Source organism: Ischnura elegans, chromosome 13, assembly GCF_921293095.1.
Source record: "Ischnura elegans chromosome 13, ioIscEleg1.1, whole genome shotgun sequence".
Lineage (NCBI taxonomy): Eukaryota > Metazoa > Arthropoda > Insecta > Odonata > Coenagrionidae > Ischnura > Ischnura elegans.
In genome coordinates this window covers 19255089-19277705 of record NC_060258.1, presented here as the reverse complement: position 1 = coordinate 19277705, position 22617 = coordinate 19255089, and the positions used below count along the sequence as shown (strand labels likewise).

General features: G+C 37.5%; 1 protein-coding gene across 1 annotated transcript in view; it reads left to right on the top strand.

Annotated features, from left to right (window-relative positions):
- Window positions 1-6496: 6496 nt before the first annotated feature.
- LOC124170286 overlaps window positions 6497-22617 on the top strand; it is a 54813-nt gene continuing 38692 nt past the window's right edge. The window contains exon 1 of the mRNA XM_046548996.1: window positions 6497-6697. The gene's annotated coding sequence lies outside the window, so the exon portion shown is untranslated. The remainder of the gene's footprint in view (window positions 6698-22617) is intronic.

The window sequence follows — 22617 nt, the reverse complement described above, 5'->3', positions numbered from 1 at the left end:
ACCATTTGGAACTTCTTAGATCAAAAACATATTTTGGGGGGCTATAGGTTGACTGGGGGGTGGTTAAAGGGGGGTTGGAGAGAAAAAGTTATATTTTCATGTATTGTCATCGGAAATGAAGAAGTGTGCAAAATTTCAGCGTTTTTGCTTCACAGGAAGGGAGTCAAATTTCAGTTACAAGATTTGTACCAGACAAACAGACAGGTTGGTGAGTTGATATAAAGGCTGGAATAAAAGAACTCGCCGAACCACCAACGTCAGACAGCCACGGAAACAATCTTTAGACCGTAGGATCTTTTTTTCTCGGTGATATTTAGCCTTCGATTTTTAAAAAAGTCCAGTGTTACTACAACTTTTGCTAGAATTTCAGTGGGGACTAACTCCATGACTTTTTTCGTATCTCGTCTCGTTCACACCAAATATTAGTATGAATCAGTCAATCAGAGGTCGGCAGAGGGTTTTATAGTATAATTATGCTACACCTTGGCGACGAAGAATTCTAAATGCACTCTGTGTGATTAATAATAAAGCCAATAAAATTTTAATCACACACGCGAAAGTATGGACAAATATATTATAATTAGTTTTAAAAGATGAAAATTATCCTTACTTGATTTTTTCCTTGTAATTGGAGCCGTTAGACACTTATTTGTCAACACAACAAGCTACACAATACAACACAATCACCACAAGATGTGTCCACACGTACATCACTGAACACACTTGACACTATATGCACCAGGGGCTAATCCAGTGATTTCCAAATTCGCATTATTTTATTAATCCACATTCACCAATGCACTTATTCACTTTGCACCACAAAAAATCAACATCTTCGATAAGTGTAAAACACTTCCCTCGTGTTATCAGAACACGCGAATAATTTCTTCACTAGACAGAAAAGGCACACTCGGGAATAAAATTCAACACTCTCGTCACACGGTTAGCCAGCAACTGAACGATATTCAGAGTCACTTCGCATAGTCGATGCGATATTTTTTCTCAACCACCCTCAAATCTGAATTGCGTCATGCCCCAACGCCTTATAGACACGATCTCTTCCTACGGTTAGTACGTGACCATAGCTCACTGCATTTTAAGCAAACATTGAAGAAAATGCGGCCAGTCGAACGGCAGTTGTTCGTCATGTTAACAGCGAGAGTGAATGATATTAGCGATCATTCACGATGTCTTCGTTCGGGATCCACAGTGATTATTAGGGTATGTCTTATACTAATCTGTGATTCTCAGTGATTGTAGTCTAATCTAGGGTCAATATTTATCTCACGTATAGTAAAGATTCGAAATATCTATGCTAAAAACTTAAAAATAACAGTGAATAATGAAATAAATGGCATTCATCATTCCCATTAGAGCCTCTCCTGTATATTTGCACACCTATGTTTCCCATAAACAAACACGAATTAGAAATCGCAGGAGAACTGCCGCCTTCACGAAGAGTAAATAAAACACGATAAGAATTTCCTGCGACGACGCAGCAGCAGAGTTGAACGACAGAGGTTATTCACGATGTCTTGGTAGTGTACGGAATCCAGAGTAATCTTTCCCTTTGAGCGCATTGGCATATAGGTATAATATGGAGCGAAGGATAAAATATCAGACCTCGCTGCGGCATGCGATAGCGTAGGCTCAAATTCAAAAGCATAAATGAGAGACGAGGACTCATAAATACAAACAATTGAATAGCGATCGCCACATTTCGCCATCAGCTGAATCATATAGTTTCAAATACTTTTTTAATTACTCACTTATTTTCTGTGCTTTTGACCAGCACTGATTAGGGTTTATAACTTTAATTTACATCGAAGATGACACAATGCATCAAATTCATCTCCTTTCCACGCTATTCCTCGCGTTTGCAGACAATCCGATGCAAATGAAATTAACATGGACGTGCCCAGCAGGGGACAAGTGCCCCCCATAAGAATCAAAAGTAACTCTAGTTCAAAACGAAATTTTTCGACAAATTTACTCTTGGTCCAAGAAAAGTTATATAGATATAAAGCATGTAATTAAAATCAAAATATTTAATGAACACAACCAATTCAATGCAATGCAAACTCCATTGTTGTTGCAGTCTGAGTGACCGATTATTTATTTCTAACATAACAACTTCATAGCAACAATGCAAAACGACCAATATAAAATACAGACACGATAAAACTATAGAATAATAAAGTCAAAACTAGCGATGGGCAAAGTCGATCATTTTAGTGATTCAATCATTTTGACTCGAGGCACATAAATGATTCAATCATTATGATCGAAATGACTCAAAGGAATCAAGATCGAAAAGACTCAAATGAATCAAGATCGAAAAGACTCAAAGGAATTATGATTGAAAAGACTCAAAGGAATCATGATCGAAAAGACTCAAAAGGAATCAAGATCGAAAATACTCAATCAATGGATGTAATAAATCACTTTGAATAATCGAATAAATACTGCCTCATCTGCGAAGAGCATTGGTAACGCTGATTGCTATCCATATTATCATTTCATATACTATTTTGATTGTGAATTCCTAGATGAGTAAATTAGATTGCAAAAATGAAGGAAGTAGTGTCATGAAAATATTTGGGAAGGAAAAACTGCCACAGTTGCTTAACACCAGTAGAATAATTTCTAACTATATACCTCAAAATATAACACAAAATACACCACACACTATGCATTAATCTGATCTGCAGGATAATTTTATGAACGGCACAATAAAATGTTAACAGCTTTAACTTCTACTTCTTAACGTTCTCCTACAAGAGTCATCTTAATATTTTCCTTTTACGTGTATTTTTGTTATTAATACTGATAACTGCTGGAAAACATATAAGAAAAAGATTACACAAGTATTCAGTTCTTTATAACATAGTATTTCATTTTCTCTCAACTATTTCTTCCCTGTCGAAAAGAGATCAAGCATCAATCCCTCCAAATTTTGAAATAAACCGGAAACCGGGATGATTGATATGAAACCGGAAGTCGGAGTGATTGATGATTGATGATCGGCTTGTTTAACGAAATGAATCATGAGTCATTTGATTCACCTAGTGATTCAATCTTTTTGATCGAATCGTTCATGATCGACCCATCACTATTCAAAACGATAAGAACGAAACCATGAAATAATGAATCAAGACGCCGCACATTATACACAATAAGAGTTTTTAGGAGCAAATTTTGAAATTACCATGATAACTTTTCGTGCTTGGAGATGACACGTTAAGCGATATTTTTGATAGTTGTGGGAATAGGGTAGTTTCCTTCATCAAAGAAAAAGAAAGGCATTGATTGCGATTCGTTACCCACCATTAGTGTATTTATGATATACAAATTATTTGGTTTTAGAAATGAGCGTTTCTACGCGTAACTGACTGACCGTTACACCCAGTTTTTGTTCATATATTTCCGCTTTGACTTAATACAAATCAATTTAGGAACTTTCTGGAGGATTCCACCAAAATAAGTTAATGAAAGCGTACACTGGCTTCGGTACCACCCTGTGACCCCTGGAGAACCGGAGATTTTTAACTTCAAAGTCGTCGTTACTGACTGACAAATATGAAACTCCGTTTTTTTATATCCTCACATTTCTTATGATTGCTCTGAAATTATGCAAGATAAAGAAAATCTACGAAATACGTAAAATAGTTTTAGGTGTTGCCCAAACGTATGCGAAATCGTGACTTTGTGGGAGTAATGGTTTCCTCTCTTTGGTCATAAAAATGGAGTGTCACTGACTGACGGGAATTGTCACTGACTGACACATGTGATTTGATGCTTGTTAACTTTTCTTTTTCATGGAATGAGCATTGCAAAATATATCTATATTGAACACAGAAATTTATATAAAAGAAAAATAACAAGGCGTAGCCAGGAGGGTATGTCCAGGGGGTCCGGACCACCCCCCCCCCCCCAAATATAAAAACACAATTATTTTCCTTCAGAAAAAAGTGTTAAAATTAGTTTAAAACCCTCTACCTAGTACCCTGTTTTTTTTTTTAATTTTCCCCCTGTATTGGACCCCCCCCCCCCCCCGAACGAAATTCCTGGCTACCCCACTGAAACATAAGCACATAGTATGTATTTATCCAGTAATTTTGCTTCCATTTCTATAGTCTCGCTTAAAATAGTGAGTACGCCTATCACTGTGATCTATTATCTAAGGAGACATCTTAATTATATTTATAGCAACTAACTCCACATGGTGAACAAAGAGTGTGTTCCGTATGGGTTAACTGCCGTGCCACTGTCAGTCCAGCATTTCATTGAAGGCAGAAATGGCGTGTACAGGGATCTCTGCAAATTTTATTTTCACGATGTTTTAATAATACACTTTCACTGCATTTATTACCAGAGAAGCCGACTTAAAAGCTTCCCAGGTCATGTTTCTGCCTTTGCCCTCAACTACATCAACACCACCCTTGCCATGATCTGTTACGACCTCATTGCCGCTCTCTATCCTTCCTTTTTAATTCCTCGCATTCACCGCTTTTTGCTTTTTCCTCTCACGATGCTCGCGCTGTCTTTCTGCTCCCGTCTTTGCCATCTCCATAAATCCTGACACTTGCTACAAGTAACGATTTCAGATCTCAACAATCATTCTGCTCCTATGTCCCGCTTTCACAACAAATGTACCAAAAGGACGCGACGACAATGGAGGTGACGGTGATAAGCGGCATGCATAAGTCAACAATTGGCAAAAAAAAATAAAATACTCCGCAGTATAAACAAATAATTTACTGAGAACAATAAAACTTATATGGCATTATTACTCGAGGAACATATTATGCCACATATTTCGTGTACCAGTCGGGGCCAATTAAGCGCACGCACCAAAATTTGAAACTTGAGCAATACCAGCGGTTAAAATGTCAGTGACAGCGCTTAGGAACAAAAATGGTGAATACTGGGGAATTTTTTTATTCTGATCTTTCATCCTTGGGATGGACTTGATTTGGATACGAAACGATTTATCTCCCGCATCCCTCGATTTTGGTCAGCGGAAAAAAATTTATGTCAATCGTCACTGACTGACACCAAAACGACGCACTGTTGCGTTCCATTCCTCTGCGTGAGCATGTGACTTTAAGTATTGATGAAATGGATTGGTAAGACACAGTCATGATTGGGGAGAATGGTTAACTGGAAATTTTCATAGAAAATTCGCATCTTAGTGGCGAAATATTCAATAATAGAATAGCTCTGCAAACGGAATCATTATCTCATATAATACGAGAGCTCAATTACGCGGCGTTTTCGCAAAAAATGGTTGGATTATGGGAAGAAACAAGTACGGATTATTAAAATTTGGAATATTTACACCATGTTAGGACTTTGAACTGTCCATTTCATTCAAATTGAATTTTTGAACCCTAGTATGACAGTTACGTAGAAACGCTCAAATACCGGTTTAGACGAATGGCAATGGTCAATTTCATCCACATTTGAAAAAGGCCAGATTGGCGCCCATGAGATGCCACTCCACGTGACGTCACAGGGACCTAGTTTCTATACGAGTAGATAGGAGTTTTACATCGTCTGAGATTACCAATGCATGCACGAGGCACAGAGCTCAGGGAAACATGTCTTAATTATCTCCTATTAAAACTGGCTAAGGTCGGAAAGTTTTCTTCGTTTGATAAGGTATTAATAATCCTTATTTAAGCCAAGCGCTACCTGTTTTCAGGATACTCTGCTACCTGCTAGCATTCTGCGTCGTATCAGCGCTCAAAGCTTTGCCCCAAGATCACCTCACCTTGCGGCAGCGGGAACCAGAACGTCGTCACACGGGATTTTCCCATTATTCATACTTAGCCGTCGCGTTTTCGCGCGCTTGAAAATTTTCACTTTTCATTTAATCGCGAAAAATAGATATCGTCATTTAAAAATCTAAAAGCCTGAAATGCGTATTCCAGGAGTAATTATCTTTCGATTTAGGCAATAAAAAAATAATAGGAAACTACCCTATGATGCAATGAAACTTGATATGGATACTATACCTAATTAATACCTACCATTTTTAAACGTACCAGATTCAATTAAGATTTATAATTAATATGTATTAGGCCGAAATAAGTTTTATCATCGTTAAGTTTTATCATCGTGAAAATTTTCAATTATTTTGAAAAAAACAAACAAAAACGAATGGGATAATATTAAAAAACAGAAAATATTTAACGATTGGTAGGTTTTTAAGATACTTAACTCACAAAACTTGTTAAAATGAAGACTTATATTTATTCAGCTGACTTTTTTCTTTCACTTTATCAGTTATTTGGAGCATAAACAGCTTCAAAACGGCGCAAAAACGTCGCTTTTACCGTAGAGTCGTCTCAGCCTCCGTTGAAAACGACCGCTCTATGGCAGTTTGAGCTGCAGCGCTCCAAGCGGCGAGAAATCGAAACTCGTCGCCGTTTCTTCCGGCGCCTCGTAAGCGAGGAAAGTTCAGTCTCCTGCCGTGTACATTCCTTGGTTGGTTTCCGTCTACTCACCACCTCACCAGTTTCAGTATCGGCGCGTTGTTGGATGGGCGTGGTTAGTTCGTACGATACCGTCTTGGAATAAGTGATCTTTGACTGATTAATCGAATAGTGTGATATCGCTACAAAGCCTACGGGAGCAGATTCTTTCTGGATATAAACACACCTACAGTGATCGCGTAAACAATCGCGTTTTGGTGAGTACCGACTTATATGGCTTTTTTTCATGAGTAATAACCTTGCCGCGACTTGAAATGTCATGCTAGTCCTTTTGAAAGATTGTTTTAAAAACCATACTATTAAAAATCTCCGAAATGGCTGAACAGGATCTTTTCTAACTACAGTTTGATTGTTACAAAAATTGTCAGTTGCTGGGTTAACAGTCGCGTTGTCATACACCGAATGAGCTATAAATCGTATTGACGCGGCGTTCTCTGAAATTTATTTTCAAAATTAACCGTTCCGATGAAATGGACTTCCCTACGCTTGTTATTTCATATCGTGTCAATTTGTGTTAGTCATAGAAGTCGCTGGAATTGAGTCACGAAGCGTGGTTTATTTATTTAATACACCAACGAAGTTATCTTCACTGTTGTTAAACGGATAAAGCATGTTTAAAACGTTACGTCAACAATTAATGTTTTGTTTGATGCTGTCGTTATGGTGGTGCTACGATTTTGAGCCGAAATTTTGTCTGTTAGCGCTGTGAAGATAAAATTTATCCTTTGGAACTTTCGGAATCTGAATTTGTAAGTTGCATAAATTAATTTTTCTGAAAAACAGTTCCATGGCGATGCTGGAAATTCCCATGAATATTTCTGATTCTGGATAATTTGAACATGATCACCTTAGCTAAATGCTAGAAGAAATACTTGGTAATCAAGCGAAAAATACCACATTTTATGCATGAAAATATCCCGAAATGGGCGTGTCTTTTTTCACGCGTACGATTTATTGTTAAGTGTGTCACGCCGAAAGTTGAAAAGGCATTGATTTTTATCGATCGAGTGAGCATTTCGTGAATGAGATAATAGTTTTTTTTATTTAAATTCTGGCGTCAGTTAATTCCAGGAACAGTCGATTCGCAGCGAAATTATTTCGAATCGTTAGCATTAGGATGAAAAGATGTCGTTCCACCCGTAAAAATACTTGCTTTCCCTGTTTTTATTTGTCTATATAATGAAATTAATTCGTCACGCTTAAGGATTACTAAGACATTCGCCACACATCCATGGAAAAATGCTTGCGTGCATGAATTTCATCTCGTTTGCTCATTTGAATTCGTCCAGGAATCCGCGTGACGTGATGAGGACTGCGTAATGACGACGAAAATAGGCATGCTGCAACATGTTGACTATATTTACACGCCCTCAAAAAGCTTTCGAGTTTAGTACGCACGCCTTCGAGTGAGTTGAGGCATGTTGGCATGGCGACTCAATAATATGAGCTTGTTTATCGTGATGTGCTTCACTCGAATTTATTTATAATTTTTTCGATAAACCTGGCCCGGAACCTTCTCGTGGGGTGTTGCCGTGGACAACCTTATTTACTTATCCTATTATCACGCATATCAGAAACTCAATTGATGTTGAAGCCTGTTATTTATATTATTATGATTAAACCTCTATCTTGTTCTTTATGCCTTGAAAGAAATGAAGTTACAATTTTTTCCTACGATTCAGTTTAACTTGAAACCTTCATCAAGGCTTGAAATAAATTTTTTTTATAGTTGTGATGTATGTAAACAAAATAAAGGGTTATAAAAATATTTTTACAGTAATTATTTGAAAAAATATACACACATGCAGTTCTAAATTAACAAAGAAGAAGAAACTAGAATTTTAACGGAGACCGTTCCCGCAACTTTTATTATTTACGGTAACTAAGTTTCATAGTTACCTTTCACTCTGTATGTACTAAATAATAAAATTTATTGTCTTGTTATTATTTCTTGTTTTGTTTTTACATGTTTTACTGTTGGTACTGGCTTCTCAATGTAATTGTTTTCTACGCAGCCATTTTGAGTAAGGCTCTTTTCTTTTTCGGTAAACCATAGTATTGTAAATTGGTTTTAACCGTCGCGAAGTATATGAATAAAAATATTTACTGCGTATTTGTACCGTGTTTTTAAACAAATCTCCGGGCAATTGTTGACTATCGGTAATGGCCTTGTTCCTGTCGACGAGTCAATAAGTGTGACCTCACTTTCTCAAGAGAATTAACCTGGATTAATAAATATTTATATAGATCGAATAAAGAACTGTTTGTTACGAGCCATTTTTTATACTTATTTTCGTAGTTTTATTGAATATTTTTTCTTAGATTATTATAGCGCGTCAAATATGTTTCAAAATAGGTACAAGCAATAGGTACAAGCAATAGGTACAAGCAATAGGTACAAGATTAACAAATAGATTAACTAAATTGTCCATTGATTGCTACGCGTTACGAAGTTCGCCGGGTCAGCTATCGTAAATTACAATGAATATTGTCTTCGATTCATTTCAAGAGTGAGAAGGCTTCTCTGGGTTATTCCATTAGCTGATGAGCAAAGGCCACTTTCCTCTCCAGACTATAAAAAATAAAAAGGTTCTCCTCCTCCAGAATAGGTTTCTCCAGTCACCCTTAAAAGATGAGGTTGACCTACTTAAGCCTACGAGAAGATCAATGGGTGAATGACCTCAAAGCAGAACTCTGAGCGCATCGCTCGTTCGTGAGCCGTTCATGAGTGGATCGATTCATTTCCGAATGGAACGGATCGCGTGTTCTGTGATCCACCGGTCCCGAGTCCGACTCAATAAGGTGGTTTCCATATATTTTTTTCTATTGCCTAAATCGAAAGATCCTCCTGGAGTACGCATTTCACGCTTTGAGATTTTCGAATGACGATATTTATTTTTCGCGATTAAACGAAAAGATAATATTTTTAAAGCATGCGAAAACGCGATGGCTAAGTAGGAATGATGGAAAAAAGTCCGTGTGACGTATTTCTGGTTCCAGCTGTCGGCGTGTGAGGTGACCTTGGGGCGAGGCTTTGAGCGCTGATACGACGCAGGATGCTAGCAGGTAGCAGAGTACCCTTCTAGCAGGTAGCGCTTGGCTTAAATAAGGATTATTATTCCCCTATCAAACGAAGGAATCTTTCCGAACTTAGGTATTTTTAATGTGTGATTATTAAGAGATGTTTCCCTGAGCTCTGTGCCTCATGCATGCATTGGTAATGTCAGACGATGTAAAACTCCTATCCACTCGTATAGAAACTAGGTCCCTGTGACGTCACGTGGAGTGGCATCGCATAGGCGTCATTTTGGCCTTTTTCAAATGAGGTTAAAATTGACCGTTGCCATCCATCTAAACTGGAATTTCTAAAACCAAATAATTTGTATATTATGAATACACTAATGGTGGGTAACGAATCGCAATCAATGCCTTTCGTTTTCTTTGATGAAGGAAACCACCCTATTGTTCAAATGAAAATCTCAGAAATGTGAAGTGGACCGGGAAGAAAAAAATACACTCGCTTAGAGCCGGTTTTTTAGAAATAAAAAAAGCAGATAATTAATTAACAGAATCGTGTTCGTCTCGACATTGGCTCAGCGAGGGGGAAGGGGTTTTGGGGATAAACCTCCCCACCCCCCAGAGCTCTGAGAAATTTTTAAGTTCAATCGGTTTTACTTAATTGGATTGATATTACTAATAGAATAGTGCAAGGATTAATAATATTATCCCTCAGAAAGCCGTAAATTTCACCATTTTGAACCGTTTATGTTAAAATTCCGCAAGTTATTTATATTGCTCCTACCGCTTATCCTGGTGGGTATTCCGTACCCCCACACGACCCTGTATTAGTTGAACCTAAACCCCTCCAGTCTTAATTCTTAGCTGTGTAACATTTTGTAATTAAGTGTCGATGTCAGGGCGAATCATGTTTAAGAGAATAGAATAGTGTAATGATTAATAAATTATCCCTCAGAAAGCCGTAAATTTCACCATTTTGAACCATTTATCTTAAAATTTCGCAATTTATTAATCTCGCACCTACCGCTTGTCCTGGTGGGTATTCCGTACCCCAACACACCCCGGTATTAGTTGCACATAAACACCCCCCCCCCCAAGCCTTAATTACTAGCTGCGCCCCTGGGTGTCGAGGCCTGTTCACTCGGTACATAAACACGTACAAGTTAAATCATGAATGAACACGAAAATGTACCGTGTAACAACCCAACTTGTGCAAATGCATTAACGGAAAATAGTACCTGTTATATTTGGTTCATGCATTCGTAAATGTTCCGTTCCGGTCCACAAAAATCATTCACGCAAACGTAAATTAAATTGTACGTGTCAATGTACCGTGTAACCAAGCCGTTACGGAGACCGTGCACTAAGCTTGGATTGGTTTAGCAATTAAGACAACTTTCATAGTGTAATGTTCACTTTTACTTTGCAAATCAAATACGCACAAATCACAAACGCAAAATCGTCCTGAGTTGTAAATCACGAAGAAAAATTAGTGGCGATGTTACATGCCACCGTTACTTCGAAAATAAAATCACACATATCGCAAACAATCCAACTAACACACATTATAGACACATTTTCCTGGGTAAATATTCACGAAGTAAAATTGGGGGCGACGACACAAATCATTACTTCACAAATCAATTTAAAAACTAATTGCAAACACAACTGATAAATATTCAGTATGAAAAATCGGGTGCCCATATGTACGTATGGCTGAACTCCACTACTTTTATTACGTGACTCCTTTTTGTTTACTTTCGCGTCGTCAAGGAGAATTGTTGTCATCTATTATTTGACTTCCATTGTTTTTCTCCCGTAGTCACGGAGAATGAAGCGTTACAACCGCGACACCATCTCTACCATCCATAAAACCAGGAATTTCGTTCATTGGGAGGGGGGGTCCAAAACCAGGGGGGACATTTTTTTTAGACACAGGGTACTAAGTAATGCGTTTTAAACTAATTTTAACACTTTCCATGATCGAAAAACTTAATTTGACAAAGAAATGTTTCGAAAATTCATAATTTTTCAGGACATTATTTTCTTTTATGTAGGAAACAGTGGTGCCGACTCCATGGGGCCTGAGGGGGCCAGAGCCCCCTCTAAAATTCGTTGTGGGTGTGACGAAAAAATGTTTCAGGCACGTCAATTTTCCCCGGAGTGTCCAGATGTCGATATTCGAGTTATAAGGGTCCTAATGTAGATCATATGACTCTTCTGAAATGCTTAAAAAAAACTTAAAACTCACTACAGTATTAAAGTATACCGGGACTAGCCACGGTGATAGATTTTTACGGAGTCACCCGCAATGCAAAAATAGTGCGAAATAGTCGAGGTATCCGGGTTCGAATCCCGGTGAAGGCGAATGATTTTTCCTCTGTGGATTTTTCGCACTCACTACAGTAGATTCCGTTTAATGGGTCCACCGGTTACTAGGAGCAGCCGCTTAGTTGGGGAAGATCTTGGAGAACAGAACCCAATAGAGGAATATCCCAGAGTATTCTCCACTTAATTGGGACAGCATGCCGCTTTATTGGGCCATGAGTTGGCGACATAGACTCTATACTCGCGACGAAATAAAATTTTTTTGTTTTCAGAATACTATTTTTTTATATATTCCTCCTTTAATTTACTTTTATTTTTCTCAAATGCTCCAATTCTTGCCCTAAACTTAAAACTCACTACTTATAAAATCTTCCGGGGCAAGATCCCCGGTTTGCCCCCCCCCCCCAATATTTTTTATAAGTCGACATCAATGGTGGGAAGGTTAAAGGGTAGTTTCCTTCATCAAAGAAAACGAAAGGCATTGATTGCGATTCGTTACCCACCATTAGTATATTCATAACATACAAATCATTTGGTTTTAGAAATCCCAGTTTAGTCGACTGTTAATAGTCAATTTTATCCTCATTTGAAAAAGGCCAGATTGGCACGTATGCGATGCTCTCCACGTGACGTCACAGGAACCTAGTTTCTATACGAGTAGATAGGAGTTTTACATCATCTGAGATTAGCAATGCATGCATGACGCACAGAGCTCAGGGAAACATGTCTTGATAATCACTTATTAAAACTGCATATGGTCGGAAAGTTTCCTTCGTTTGATAGGGGAATAATAATCCTTATATAAGCCAAGCGCTACCAGCTAGCAGGGTACTCTGCTACCTGCTAGCATTCTGCGTCGTATCAGCGCTCAAAGCCTCGCTCCAAGGTCACCTCACACGGCGACAGCTGGAGCCAGAAGTACGTCACACGGAGTTTTCCCGGCATTCCTACTTACCCGTCGCGTATTCGCGCGCTTGAAAATTTTCACTTTTCATTTAATCGCGAAAAATAGATATCGTCATTTAAAAATCTAAAAGCGTGAAATACGTACTCCAGGAATAATAATCTTTCGATTTAGGCAATAAAAAAATAATAGAAAACCACCCTATTGTGGTTTTCTATTATTTTTTTTTATTTCGGGGGTTTCCGGAACCGCAACCCGCCCTCGCTACTGGTCCGATATACTCATGATCAAATCGCTTCCAAAGAGTGGGATAGTGGTTTTATGGGAAGATTTTCGGATGAGAAAGTGAAAGAAAGGTGCTATTTCGCACTCGTCCGACCGCACCTTGAATATGCAGCGATATCATATGGGATACGGTGTAGAAAGACTTAATGTGCGAACTGAATAAAATACAAAGGAAGGCTGGGCGGTTCGTCAAAAACTGCTACGGGCGTACAGACAGTGTTACCCAGATATTAAGCGAATTAGGCTGGGAGCCGCTGGAGACTCGGAGGCTGCGCGCTAGGCTTAAATTGCTTGAACAATTAAGAATGGATATCTTTAAGAGCGACACGGAGAACATAATATTATAGCCAAACTATATTTCCACGTCAGATAGAAGCGATAAATTAAGAGAGATGTTTTGCCGAATGGATAGATATGGTAATTGTATTTTACCCACATAATAAAGGACTATGATAAATGCTAGTCGTAAGGGCCGTATCCAGGATTTTCTTCTTGGGGGGGGGGGGCACAAAGATGCCTCGTAATGCAAAACGAACGCAATGATAACGGGACCGTACTAAAAATCTTGCATATTTTTTAAGGGAACTTGCCTCCCTCCCCTTTAGATCCGCATATGCTAGTCGTTATATCGTTGTATTATTTCCTTTTTATATGTGAACAACTAGTGTCATAACACTCCCTGCCAAACGCCTTTTTTGGTGTTCAGCGGGTTAGTATGTAGATGTAGATCACGTGACGCCATTAGAGATTAGAGGGAGTGGCAACACGATGAAGTTACGAGCCGCACGTAATTTTACATTACATAACACAGAAAGCATTAAAAAAATTAGCAATGCATTAAATGTAGGAATTACCCAGGGTAGGATACGAAAGAATATTCGTCAATATGTATGTATGTATGTGTAGAATGCGTGTCCACAGAAAATATTTCCGCAGATCTTGATGAAATGAACGCGAAAATTAACGCGAAACTCTGAAATGCGCAGTGTCAAATTCTTTTTTTTTATTGCGCTCTTTATTCGTGTTTTCTTCATTCTAAAACGTGCCTCACTTCAAGGAGACATGTTTGGATGCAAAATAATGTGGATGTCATGAGAAATTACAAAGAGAAACTCTGGAAAAGAAATCGATGCAGACTGAAAAATAGCTCGTAACAAAACAATGTAAACACTCCATATTATAATAATCATATATTTATCACCATATTAAAAATGAAATGCACAGCAATCGCAAAGTACAACAATAGTCTTGTAAATACATCATTAACAAACAAAACATATATATTCATATTAAGATAATTATGATATTTAATATCTGCCCATTGTAATACATAATATTTTTATGAGTTTAATTAGATGAATTATTATCATAATATGCATGTATTCTCGTATATATGTTTTCTATGTTAATGATGTATTTATAAGACTATTGTTGAAGAATCGATCGTATAGTCCCATTGTTGCAGTGAGTAATTCAATTGTTTTTGAAGATTTCTGCTTTCGTTCTGTAGAAGAATGATTGTGGTCGTCCTCTCGACGCTTAACTACGAAGCTTTTAAGCTAATTTTATCGTTAATTCTAATTTATATTCATTCCTAATTTATCTTTCCCGTAAAGAAGACGTAATGCAGGAGATAATTCAGTACAGGGCCTGAGTCGATATGTGTCGGTCATGAGTGAATCGTTAACCATGAACGATTCATTAATATGGGACGAATGAATCGATTCGCTTCTGTCTGCATAAAAAATCAAAGACGTCGGAATTTTGATCGGCTCTATCGCCCAAACGATGCAACCAATTACAATTTGAGAAAAATATCATAAAAGAGAAACAATTTCTTTCCTTCTTGGGTCGAACACTTAAAAAAAATCCTCTCCCATATTTATCGTACACAATATTTTCTCAAAGAATAATTAGTTTTTTTTACACGCGAGGGTATCATTCGATATTCATTTGAGCCATTCCTTGTCAGAAGTGTGCAGAGGGCAGCGCTTTTTACAAAAACGTCTTTAATATTACATACTGGCGTAAACCATTTGCTTTCTGCAATCGGTTAGAAATAGATCTAACTTCCTTATATTAAAACATAAAATCATTTCAACTAAAACTTTGTTAATAATAAGCCCTCAAAGTTGGGAAAAGTGATTTTATGTACACTTTCCTGATTAAAAACTAAATTGGGTACTATGTAAACTTCCATCTTCTATATGATTTCTAATGTATAGATACCTTTTTCTAAACTTATACTCAACCAAACTCTACAAATGAGGTACCAAAATGCACAGAATTTATCAGAGAACATGCGACGGCATATTTTACTTCTTAAATATTGCTATTGTTTCCTAAAATTGGTTTTTAAATATAAAAAAAACGGTAAATATTCCTGACGTTAACGGCGCAAAAGCTGATACATTTGTTCATTTGCAACAATATCTCGCATTCTTTAAATAACTTTTATCAAAATGCGGCTGATTCCACATTCGAGTCTCCTGTTGATACGTAAGTATGAGTCATCATGTGCGTTTAACAGAGGATAGTGTAATTACTTCCAATGTTGTGTTTAAAGATGTCCTCTGACCTCAATTTGTACATGACCATTCCAATTAAATTTGTACATTAGACCCTGTCTTTTTTTCTACATTTTAAAATTAGAAACGCGCCTATCCCTCTGTGGACCTGCATTGAAAAGAGCGGGGGAAGCCCCCACTGGGAGCGGGCGCAGCACGCTCGTAATAATAATAATCATTGAATCTAATCATAGAATAGGTATACTTTAGCGGGAGGAATTTAAAAATCTAATCTAACGTAGAAATGAATGTTCTCCATCTTATGCTTTTTATCTCGTTAGAGTTGGTTGTTTTTTTTACGATTAAACTCCTGAAAGTGAGGTGTCTTTATTTTTTTACGGACGGAAAAAAGGTCCATTGGTCGAGAAATTAATTGTTGAAGTAATTCGCAAATAATTATACTCGTACAGCACCTGTGACGTAATGTGGAGTGGCATCGCATGGGCACCCATCTGGCCTTTTTCGAATGAGGTTAAAATTGACTATTGCCATTCATCTAAACTGGTATTTCTAAAACCAAATAATTTTTATATTATGAATACACCAATTGTGGGTGACGAATCGCAATCAATGCCTTTATTTCGTTTTCTTTGATGATGGAAACTATATACGCTATAGATTCCCGCGCTCGTGACGTCAGGGCACAGGTCTACACCACCAAGACCAGGGGAAGGGTGGTTTGACTGGACCCTATCCTGGGAAGTGAGCCACTTATCTTCGTCAGCGAGACATTGGCAATCTGTCCAGAAAATTTAGAGCAGTGTTTCCCAAACTTTTTCCAGCCACCGCCCCCTTGGATCCATAAACCTATACTCAACGCCCCCCCCCTGATCGGTATCTTTAAAATAATAATCAGAATCATATACTAATTAACCAAATGAAGTACATTGTAATAATGAAATTAAAAAAATTGACTAATTAAATTACTAATAAATAATTAAGTTCTCTGTGTCGTGAAGTTGTACCAACGATAGACCAAATGATACTGAGCCCCTTCAAACGTTTCCCTTGTGCAAGAAAGGCTTGGAAATATTTGTCAACCGTTCTTAGTTTAAAATGTTAGAAAACGCATGGTTTAAATTACTTCCAGACGCGGGAAACAAAGTAAACTTCAGAAACGAAGATTGAAAACGAAGACAAAAGGAATGTTATGGAACCTTCGCATTAGTCACATTGTCAGTACCCTCCGTTGCCCCCCTGCCTTGGCACTTTTCACCCCCATATACTACAGCAACGCCCCCAGGGGGCGGTGGTACCTATACTGAGTGTCCCATTTATCTTGACCACCCGAAATAACTTTTTGCCCAGGTGCAAATTCAAAAATGTGTCAAGCAAATGTTCATTAGCCGTCAGGGGGACATTAATAAGCATGATTGCTTTCCTTGTAGCTTTATTTTTTACAAAGATATGAACAGCGGTATGTCTTTTTTAAATGGCACCCTACATTTTTTATACAGCAATTCATTTCATCTCCTAAAGACTATTTCACAAAAGTAGCACAGTGGACCATGTTTTGACTTGGTTGTCATTTGTTTATTGCTAACTCCAGTAAGTGGGCGCGGTTGTGGTCCCGGGCTCAAAGTGACTTTCAAGTTATGTATTGACTTGCTTGTCATTTGTTTACTGCCAACTCTGGTAAGTGGACGAGTTTCTTATGTTTTCACGACGTTCTGTTTATGTTAATTGTCCACTGTGCTACATTTTTTAATGGGTCTTCAGGAGAGGAAATGAATTGCCGAATAAAAAATGTAGGGTGCCATTTATGAAATACATACCGCTGTTCATATCTTTGTAAATAACAAAGCGACAAGGAAGGCAGTCATGCTAATTGATATCCCCCTGACGGCTAATGGACATTTGCTTGACAGGTTTTTGAATTTACATCTGGACAAAAAGTTATTTCGGGTGGTCAAGATAAATGGAACACCCTGTGTATACGCCAGTTATAATACTATCGTTTTCCTCACGGTAACCATCAGTGCTCGCATTCAACAATGTCGGCGGCGGGAGATTTTGATAACTGTGTGCTATTCTGTTTATCATTAATGTTAACGGGTTACGACGGAAGGTCAAATATATGGAATTATAAAAACTTTTCGGTATTTTCTGTATTTTATTTTTTGTAATGTGTATGACGAAGGGTCAGATATTGTCAATGTGCATGGTATATTTTTTCTCCCAAGGTGCGAGACGATCTTTCGAGCATATTTATTTACGTCGTAATCACATTCGCCGAATGCATGGGTTACCGCCCTTAAGTTAGGGCAGTAGCGGATACAGAAAATACTCAAGGGGGGGGCGCAAAATATTTCTCGAGAACTTTTACCGGAATGAAAAAAAAGTCGCATGCGAAGTTTGAGAAAGTTTCATTTAAGCTGATTTTACAATTATGCAGGATAATGCTATCTTATGATATAAAAAAGTTACAATTTTTGTTCTGCTATGTTAGGAAATGCAGGTGGCCCTGCAAAGGGGGGGCGCGGGCCCCCTGCGCCCCCCATATGTGGTCGCCACTGTGCGCGCAAGGCTTAGATTGCTTGAACAATTGAGATTGGATATCTTTAAGAGCGACTCAGAGAACATAATAATTATTAGAGCCACACTATATTTCCACGTCCGATAGAAGCGATAAATTAAGAGAGATGTTTTGCTGAACGGATAGAATGGGATTTCCTTTTTCCCCCGAACCATAAAGGACTTTAGTAAATGCTAGGCGTAATCTTGTTTGAGCGTTTTCTTTTCATATGTAAACGGCAGGTGTCCTAACACCCCCTGCCACACGCCTTTCTAGGTGGCTTGCGGGGTATTATGTAGATGTATATGTATTATTACTGAAAGTTCTTTGTATGCTTTGTTAAAAGTGAACCTACAGTAATACATGAGGAATCATTTTAAACGTTGACTTGCCGACTTCTCACGAAAAATAATATCTCTATCTCAAAATTCACTATTTAGCCATTTATTTGACATAAAATGTTCGATAATTAGCACATTTAAAGTTCGTTAATAATGCCTGCAGACATTTTTTCTTTTGCTTGTTTAAATGGGGAACATGCATGAAATTTGTTCATCAAGCTAGTTAGTCTCACTGAATAGACAATTTTCTCACGAGTCCAAATGCATAAGCTAAAAATTTCCTATTATTCCACAAACACCATTAAGAGCTCGAATATCGCTTGACGTCACGTGACCTCAAACGCCTTCTGACGTCATCGGACGGTACATCATTCACTTCGCTAAGAGAGTAGAGCCGCAGAATTTTGAATACAAAATATCGAAGTATAAATAGCAGTTATTTTGGCCAAATTTTCGTTTGAGCCTCTGCATAGACCAATTTTCTATCCACTTCCTCAGTCTGTCATCAGTGGATACCGTGCCGTGACGTCACGCTCCGATGGGGTCGTGTTTTCAAGCAGCCGATGAAGATTTAATTTTAAAGACTCATCACTCAGCTAAAAAACATTCGTTCAATTGTATTAGGCTCAACTGCGTGGAAATTAATACTCGAAAATGAAAAGGAGACTTTGTTGATTGCCACAGATTTATTTTGTCCGTACGACATGTTTTGAACCAAAGAAGTCATTATCAGTTTTCGAACCATGTCGTACGAACGAAATAAATCAGTGGAAAACAACGAAGTCACATTTTCATTTGCTAAAAAACATTGTTCATCCGCCAGATTTTCGGGAAATATATTTGAGGAAGGGACCTTGCTATTCTGGTACTTTAAAAAAATTGTGCATGCTCCCCATTAGTGATAATAATCACATTTGTATAGTTGAAACATACACAATCGGAAATAAAAATATATATGCACACACTTATTCTTGCATTAAAAATTTCGTTTTCCCCGTGATTTAAAGCGAATTTAAAAAAACCTACGTTAAAATTTTGAAATTTTAGCGTTTTTGGTTTACTGTCACCATGACGACCTTTAGCATTTTTATTCGTATCTCTCTCAATGTTTGGTCACGAAATAAATCCTTTTTATCATCATATATATTACTAGCTGTCCCGGTAAACATCTTTTTGCCATATGAACTATTTCTATTCAATATTTTATGCATATTTAATTTTTCAACATAAACAATACAGATGGTCGTGAAGGGGACAATAAGCAAAAACGCTAATATTTCACAATTTTTTGTAGTGTTCTTCAAATTTCACCGTAAATCACGTGGAAAACGAAAATTGATTGCAAGAATAAAAATATGCATTTTTTTCTTTCCAATGGTGTATGATTGAACTAAATATGACAATTTCAATTGGGTAGTTTCCTATTATTTTTTTATTTCCCAAATCGAAAGATTATTACTCCTGGAGAACGCATTTCATGCTTTTAGATTTTTAAATAACGATATCTATTTTTTGCGATTAAATGAAAAGTGAAAATTTTCCAGCGCGCGAAAACGCGGCGGCTAAGTATGAATGCTGGCAAAAGCCCGTGTGACATTATTCTGGTTCCCGCTGCCGCAAGTGAGGTGACCTTGGGGCGAGGCTTTGAGCGCTGATACAACGCAGGATGCTAGCAGGTAGCGGAGTACCATGCTAGCTGGTAGTGCTTGGCTTATGTAAGGATTATTATTCCCCTATCAAACGAAGAAAACTTTCCGACCATAGGCAGTTTTAATAGGTGATTATTGAGAGATGTTTCCCTGAGCTCTGTGCCTCATGCATGCATTGGTAATCTCAGACGATGTAAAACTCCTGACTACTCGTATAGACACTAGGTCCCTGTGACGTCACGTGGAGTGGCATCGCATGGGCGCCAATCTGGCCTTTTCCAAATGAGGTTAAAATTGACCGTTAATATTCGTCTAAACTTGGATTTCTGAAACCAAATAATTTGTTTATTATGAATACACTAATGGTGGGTAACGAATCGCAATCGATGCCTTTCGTTTTATTTGATGAAGAAACTACGCTATAGTTTAAATATGCAAAAGAAAAAAGGTATGTAGGCATAAAAAAACAAACTTTACGTGTGTTTCTTATGGAAATGATTTAGGGCCCATTTTAGTACGTCGTGGGCCCTGGAGAAGAATGAGAAATAGTATACAATAAATTCTCAGTCCCACTGAATACACACACCAAATTTTATAGGAATCGGTCCAGTCGTTTCGTAGGAGTTTGTGTACAAAAAATCATGAGTCGAGAATTTTATATATTAGATTACAAAAAGGTCTTATTATATCATTCCTTATATACTTCGTTAATACTGCAGGTATGAATATAAAGAGGTATCATTTTTTTAAATGTTGAATCCCCAGCTTTTGACGAAAAATAAAATCTCAAATTCCTGATAAAATAGTCAAATTTAAATAATGCAAAAAAGTTGTTAGCCAACGTTTCATTTTATGTAAAACTATCATCAGGGTTGTGAATTAAAACATAAGAACAATATAAAATACAATGATATACAATATCGTTACATACATAAATAAATGTTGCGATAGAGTTTTTTTACGATGATACAATTTTTTTTAAATAAGAAGAGAATACACAAAAATTTTGATATACCTTACCTTTGCACAAATTTATAGATATTACGTTACTAAGCTATTACCAAAACTATTTACCATTAATTTTGATTAATTAAACAAAAATAAATTTTGCTAAGGTTTTCAATTTCTGTTTTTTATTACAACTGTTATTATTTTTTTAAGTATATTATTGTAAAAACCTTTTTTTAGCGTAAAATCAAGTTGCCCCACTTTGAGCACTTGGTAATCTCGTAGTTTTCGTTCAAGTGACTTTACAATGAATTTTGATATAAGGAAGCTAGTATTGACAGTTGGTAGAAAACAATTTTTTCATGCCATTTAAATCTATGGATTTGTATATAAACAACGCAGATCTCTGCTTGCTTCGAATTGAAAATTGATTCGTATTGTTGAGTGCCGAAGAATGTAATTAATGCATGTATTTAGATCATGCACGTTTAACTTCAGCAGTATTTACATTATCGCTTGATGTTTATTCTTGTTTTGAGCTCGGATCTGTGCTTTTTTATAAGTGTTGCGCACGGATAATTCATTGCTAATTTTTCTGTAAACAAGGATTTAATCCTGACTTTTACGGGACCGTTGGATTGCTTGGTCTATGAGAGCTAAACTCAACATGTTTCCTTGGTGATAAACACTGTTTGGAATAGATAAGGACGAGGAAGTGGTTTGAAACGACCGTGTACTGTACACGGAGAAGAGTTCCAGGAATTCATCACAGAAGAATGCAACTACTTGAAGTGCTCTACGGATTCTCGGAATTTATCTTCTTGCAGCTGGTCGATTCTATCACTTCCACATCCTTATCAACCCCAAACAGCGTTTATCACCATGGTAACACGTTGAGTGCTGCTATCATCGACAGTGCAATCGAACGTCCTTTCCACAGTTGGCATTAAAAATTGGTTAAACCTTCAAAGACCGAACTATCTTACCAACTGATTTTTATTATTTTTTGCATGCCCTATTTACTTTACAAAATATTAAGAGATATTATGAATATCAGGGTTGGCCATAGAAACGAAAGTCAAAACCATAAAATTTTCATTAGTTTCGTACCCGGGAGAACTATCTTAAGCCTGAATCACACGATCATTTTTTTCGTCGCGAAAGTGATCACTGTAGTGATCACTCGCAAAATGATCGTCGCCGGCAATTGTTTTTCGCGATCGCGATGAGGATTCCCATCGCTATTTTTCATCACTCGTCCGGTCGCTTTTTACGTCGCTAAAACTGTCACTGAAACCCCGTATCAGCCAATCGGAACGCATGACCGTATGGTGTGATTGCAGCGCAGCGTTTGACAATTGTGGGAACGTCATAGATAAACAAACACGCTAGATATATATTTTCGTGATGCGGGTCCCTATGGTAACGAGCTGTGATATCGGAAATGATGCGAAAAGCGACGGCAGGAGTGACCGTGTGATTCAGAAAAATGATCATTGGAGCGATCGCTTTTCGCGACGGGAAAAGTGATCGCGATAGTGATCACTTTCGCGACGAAAAAA